The 6706-nt window shown below is 42.1% G+C and overlaps 1 non-coding gene across 1 annotated transcript; it reads left to right on the plus strand.

Moving 5' to 3' along the window:
* The first annotated feature begins 709 nt into the window (after nt 1-709).
* LOC124546250 lies at nt 710-899 on the plus strand. Its single transcript, XR_006967666.1, has one exon. It is a non-coding gene; the product is annotated as a U2 spliceosomal RNA (small nuclear RNA).
* The last annotated feature ends 5807 nt before the right edge of the window (nt 900-6706 follow it).

Raw genomic sequence — 6706 nt, forward strand, 5'->3', positions numbered from 1 at the left:
CCCATCTCCCGGTGTCCACACGCCAACCGTCCACAACAGTCAATGGACTGAGGGACTATCAGTGTAACTGCTCACCTCTCAACCAACCAAATTACATTGGAGGAATAATTGTCCAACTCAAACAACACTATGTTCTAAAGATTTCGGATTTTCAGCAGAGAAGAAGGTCCATTTTATATGCTCATATTTTGGCGAAACGATTGAAAGAAGAATCAAACAGGCAGTTGCAGTGAACAGAAGTGATCTAAATCACGCAGGAGCCCTATGAAACTGTCAAAGTCTTATTATCCAAATGAAGTAAGCAACTTTTGTTTCCCAGTAGCATATTAGAGAAGTTTCTGCATGCGTGTAGTTGTGAGAAGTGAAATTTGGCTTGTAAACTGATTGTGTGCAATTTTTATTGCACAAATTATCATACTGATTCTACCTAAATTTGCATGTAACAATCAAAGAATTCACACAACATAAATATCTGATCCTGTCGATGCTCAAGCAGCATAACGGCTTGCTTGCAATTTTGACATTCAGAGAGCGCTTCGAGGGATGCCGCTGGACTTGTCCCACAGATGTGGGCAGGAGCCGATTAACTTAAGAACCTCTCTTTGTACCTGCCAGTCGCCGAAGAAAACGGAGCATTGATGCGATTTCACATCGTTTAATTATCGTTTGTTGTTGTCAAAATCTTGTACAAAAACATAGCATAGGTTATACATCATCTATGTATTCTCTCATCAGGTAGGAGAAACTCTCCTTATCAGCCTGATATCTGCTACGTTCTGTATTACAGCTCTGGAATATTACACTAATTTTTTGCTCACGACAGAGTGCTATGAGCATGCTCCATCTCTGTCACAGGATGCCTTCTCACTGGCGAACTCTCTTGAGGTATCCAAACGCCTCACTACCTAGGAAATCTATTGCTGTTGTCGTTGTGGTCTTCAGTCCTGAAACTGGTCTGATGCAGCTCTCCATGCTACTGTATCCTGTGCAAGCTTCTTCATCTCCCAGTACCTACTGCAGCCTACATCCTTGTGAATCTGATTAATGTATTCATCTCTTGGTCTCCCTCTACGATTTTTACCCTTCAGGCTGCCCTCCAGTACTAAATTGGTGATCCCTTGATGCCTCAGAACATGTCCTATCAACCGATCCCTTCTTCTAGTCAACTTGTGCCACAAACTCTTCTTCTCCCCAATTCTATTCAATACCTCCTCATCAGTTATGTGATCTACCCATCTAATCTTCAGCATTCTTCTGTAGCGCCAAATTTCGAAAGCTTATATTCTCATCTTGTCCAAACTAGTTATCGTCCGTGTATCACTTCCATACATGGCTACGCTCCATACAAATTCTTTCAGAAACGACTTCCTGACACTTAAATCTATACTCGATGTTAACAAATTTCTCTTCTTCAGAAACGCTTTCCCTGCCATTGCCAGTCTACATTTTATATCCTCTCTACTTCGTCCATCATCAGTTATTTTGCTCCCCAAATAGCAAAACTCCTTTACTACTTTAAGTGTCTCATTTCCTAATCTAATTCCCTCAGCATCACCCGACTTAATTCGACTACATTCCATTATTCTCGTTTTGCTGATGTTTTGTTGATGTTCATCTTATATCCTAATTTCAAGACACTGTCCATTCCGTTCAACTGCTCTTCCAAGTCCTTTGCTGTCTCTGACAGAATTACAATGTCATCGGTGAACCTCAAAGTTTTTATTTCTTCTCCATGGATTTTAATGCCTACTCCGAACTTTTCTTTTGGTTCCTTTTCTGCTTGCTCAATATACAGATTCAATAGTATCGGGGAGAGGCTACAACACTGTCTCACTCCCTTCCCAGCCACTGCTTCCATTTCATGCCCCTCGACACTTGTAACTGCCATCTGCTTTCTGTACAAATTGTAGATAGCCTTTCGCTCCCTGTATTTTACCCCTGCCACCTTCAGAATTTGGAAGAGAGCAATCCAGTCAACATTGTCAAAAGGAAAAGCTTTCTATAAGTCTACAAATACTAGACACGTAGGTATGCCTTTTCTTAATCTAGCTTCTAAGATAAGTCGTAGGGTCAGTATTGCCTCACGTGTTCCAACATTCTTACGGAGTCCAAACTGATGTTCCCAGAGGCCGTCTTCTACCAGTTATTCCATTCGTCTGTACAGAATTCGTGTTAGTATTTCGCAGATGTGGCTTATTAAACTGATAGTTCGGTAATTTTCACATCTGTCAACACCTGCTTTCTTTGGGATTGGTATTATTATATTCTTCTTGAAGTCTGAGGTAATTTCGCCTGTCTCATACATCTTGCTCACCAGATGGTAGCGTTTTGTCAGGACTTGCTCTCCCAAGGCTGTCAGTAGTTCTAATGGAATGTTGTCTACTCCCGTGGCCTTGTTTCGACTTAGGTCTTTCTGTGCTCTGTCAAAGTCTTTACGCAGTATCATATCTCACATTTCATCTACATCTACATCCTTTTCCTTTTCCATAATATTGTCCTCCCTGTATGTACCCTCTATATACTTCTTCCACCTTTCTGCTTTCCCATCTTTGCTTAGAACTAGGTTTCCATCTGAGTTCTTGATATTCATTCAGGTGGTTCTCTTTTCCCCAAAGGTCACTTTAATTTTCCTGTAGGCAGTATGTATTTTACCCCTCGTGAGAGAAGCCTCTACATCCTTACATTTGTCCTCTAGCCATCCCTGCCTACCCATTCTGCACTTCCTGTCGATCTCATTTTTGAGACGTTTCTATTCCTTTTTGCCTGCTTCATTTACTGCATTTTTGTATTTTCTCCTTTCATCAATTAAACTCAGTATCTCTTCTGTTGCCCAAGGATTTCTACTAGCTGTTGTCCTTTTACCTACTTGATCCTCTGCTGCCTTCACTATTTCATCCCTCAAAGCTACCCTTCTTCTTCTACTGTATTTCTTCCCTCCATTCCTGTCAATTGTTCCGTTATGCTCTCTCTGAAACTCTGTACAACCTCTGGTTTAGTCAGTTTATCCAGGTCCCATCTCCTTAAATTCCCACCTTTTTGCAGTTTCTTCAGTTTTAATCTACGGTTCATAACCAATAGATTGTGGTCAGAGTCCACATCTGCCCCTGGAAATGTTTAAAACCTGGTTCCTAAATCTCTGCCTTACCATTATATAATCTATCTGAAACCTTCTAGTATCTCCAGGGTTCTTCCATGTATACAACCTCCTTTCATGATTCTTGAACCAAGTGTTAGCTATGATTAAGTTATGCTCTGTGCAAAATTCTACCAGGAGGCTTCCTCTTTCATTTCTTAGCCCTAATCCATATTCTCCTACTACCTTTCCTTCTCTTCCTTTTCCTACTGTTGAATTCCAGTCACCCATGACTATTAAATTTTCGTCTCCCTTCACTACCTGAATAATTTCTTTTATCTCATCATACATTTCATCAATTTCTTCATCATCTGCAGAGCTAGTTGGCATATAAACTTGTACTACTGTAGTAGGCATGGGCTTCGTGTCTATCTTGGCCACAATAACGCGTTCACTATGCTGTTTGTGGTAGCTTACCCGCACTCCTATTTTTTTTATTCATTATTAAACCTACTCCTGCATTACCCCTATTTGATTTTGTATTTATAACCCTGTATTCACCTGACCAAAAGTCTTCTTCCTCCTGCCACCGAACTTCACTAATTCCCACTATCTCTAACTTCAACCTATCCATTTCCCTTTTTAAATTTTCTAACCTACCTGCCCGATTAAGGGATCTGACATTCCACGCTCCGATCCGTAGAACGCCAGATTTCTTTCTCCTGATAACGACGTCCACTTGAGTAGTCCCCGCCCGGAGATCCGAATGGGGAAATATTTTACCTCCGGAATATTTTACCCAAGAGGATGCCATCATCATTTAACCATACAGTAAAGCTGCATGCCCTCGGGAAAAATTACGGCTGTAGTTTCCCCTTGCTTTCAGCCGTTCGCAGTACTCTGGCCCTCTAATGTGATCAAGTAAGAGGCACATTGGCTTCATTTCAGCAATTATTTTCAGATCCAGCTGTTGCACATAGCACCTAAGGAATAAGTCAGTAGGAAGATCTTTATTTAACTAGCGTAAACCGAAATATTATGTAGTAGTCCTAACTGATAGTGTAAAACAACTGCTAAATACGAGCTGAGATTAATTAGTTTGAAATGATCTATTTCAATGCTTAAGTGTCCAATGAAATATCTCGAAAGTATTAGTGCCACACTAACAGGAGTGATAAGGTCATGGGCAGAAAACACAAATTAAAATTTTCAAAATGATAACAGGAAGTGATAATAATCTTAATACGGAATCAGATTTTCACTCTGCAGCGGAGTGTGCGCTGATATGAAACTTCCTGGCAGTTTAAAACTGTGTGCCCGACCGAGACTCGAACTCGGGACCTTTGCCTTTCGCGGGCAAGTGCTCTACCATCTGAGCTACCGAAGCACGACTCACGCCCGCTACTCACAGCTTTACTTCTGCCAGTACCTCGTCTCCCACCTTCCAAACTTTACAGAAGCTCTCCTGCGAAACATGCAGAACTAGCACTCCTGAAAGAAAGGATATTGCGGAGACATGGCTTAGCCACAGCCTGGGGGATGTTTCCAGAATGAGATTTTCACTCTGCAGCGGAGTGTGTGCTGATATGAAACTTCCTGGTAGATTAAAACTGTGTGCCCGACCGAGACTCAAACTCGGGACCTTTGCTTGGTAGAGCACTTCCCCGCGAAAGGCAAAGGTCCCGAGTTCGAGTCTCGGTCGGGCACACAGGTTTAATCTGCCAGGAAGTTTCAAATCTTAATACGGTCACTTACGAAAAGATCTGTATTGGTAGCTTTATACCTAAGAACGGAATATTTGACTCTCGGATATTAGTCTGATAGTTGTACCCAGAGTCACAAGTACGTGACCATGAACCCATTTTTCAAGAATATCTCCTATAACGATGTTGTTTGGGTGCTTCAAAATGACGGCTATACACCCTGTGAACGAGAAATAAGAGCGGGTGGCTTGCTAGTGGCGCCACAACAGTGAGTAACAACGACGGAAGGGCTGGCCTGGAAAGACGTACAGCCCGGCCACCCTGGCAGGCGGCACCTGCGCTCCTACGCACGCGTTTGCAGTCAGCTGATTTTCGCGGCAGCTCCAGGCTTACCGTGGCGGGCAGGTCGACGGTAAAAAACGTCGGAAATTCCAATACAAAAAAATTTATCTGGAATGCTCATTGAGCACTCCTATTTAATGCACCTGTTTCCTGCTGGACTTAATAGACGAAGAGTGTTTTTCACTCGAGAATGACTATGCGAAACAATCCATCCCACCATATTCTGCAGTAGGCGTAACAGTATCATCAGAAAGACTGTGAGGAAAGTTAACAGTATGGTCGCAGCACTTACCTGTTCTAACGCCGTGACTGCTTACAAAACCCTTTTCTAGAATAACTTATCCAGAATACCGATGCAATCTTAGATGCTACACCTGGAACCTTATAGCAGATTTGTAAACGAAAATATACCACCTAATGGGGAAAGAGAGACTGTCATAACCCGTTATACACAACTGAAAACTCTTCAGTAAGCAGCGGCGCAATGGAAAGTGTCATGTTTGTGAAACTGGAAACCCTGTATGTGGGTAGTCAAGAGACATCAAGAGGCAATTATAAATCAAAAGACACCAACAGGAGCTTTGTCAATGTTACACAGCAAAGTTATCTACTCTCGAGCATGTAACCGAGATTGAAAATTTTTAATGAAAAGGAAGAAAAGGAATAACTCGAACTCATCTTCTCTAAATTCAGCAAGAATGTACCTGAGAACGAAAGTGATAAATATCATAGAGTTTCGTAACGAGCAAGAGAATAAACAACGAGCACAGTAAGTAGGCGAAGACATGCCGAAGGTGCGCCAACATAAACTAGCTCTGAGGACGGAAGACTCAGAGCAGCCTCACAGTCATGGCACTGACACGTGTGGCAACCGCTGAGTATACCAGAGATGGAGAAGGCTTTACTTGTACGAAGAAATAAAGCGTCAGTAGCAGACAATGTGCGTTATGGTGTGATACAACTCCTGTTAGCAGCACGAAAGGAAAGACAGCTTTAGTATCAAAGTATTATGTCACCGGACAAATAGATCACTCACTACCAGACATAGGGAGAATAATGCCTCTTAAGAAGTACAAGAAAGCAAGTCAAGAATTGGAGCCATATAGACCAATCAATCAAGCTAGATAAGCGAATGATATGCAATCGGTTAGGATGGTGCACTGTAAAGAGAGGTCATTCAGTTTGATTTCATGAGTGATGCTGTCACAGATGAGAGTTTAGTTCAGATAACAACCGCTATCTCACTGCGTCACAGCAGTAGCAATGGCAGCGTCAACCGACATCACGAATGGACGTAATGATATATCTAAATCAATACTAACATGCCAATTTATTATGCTGGTGGTTCCCGAACAATCGGGTGTAACCTATGTCTCTTGAGTAACAACACTGATTCGACATCCATTGTCCCAAGAACTTGTAGAGCGGGAGTGACTGAGAGTTCACATTGTAATGCCTACTGCTCAGCATGCACTTGCATCAGAGACTTACAGGGAGTCGTGCCCGATAGTTGATTCTTCGTCCAGCTTACACGTGATTTACGCAATTATGTGTTTAAATCAAAACGGACAAGAAATGTGTGTATGTA

The sequence above is a fragment of the Schistocerca americana genome, chromosome 8 (assembly GCF_021461395.2).
Source record: "Schistocerca americana isolate TAMUIC-IGC-003095 chromosome 8, iqSchAmer2.1, whole genome shotgun sequence".
Taxonomy (NCBI): domain Eukaryota; kingdom Metazoa; phylum Arthropoda; class Insecta; order Orthoptera; family Acrididae; genus Schistocerca; species Schistocerca americana.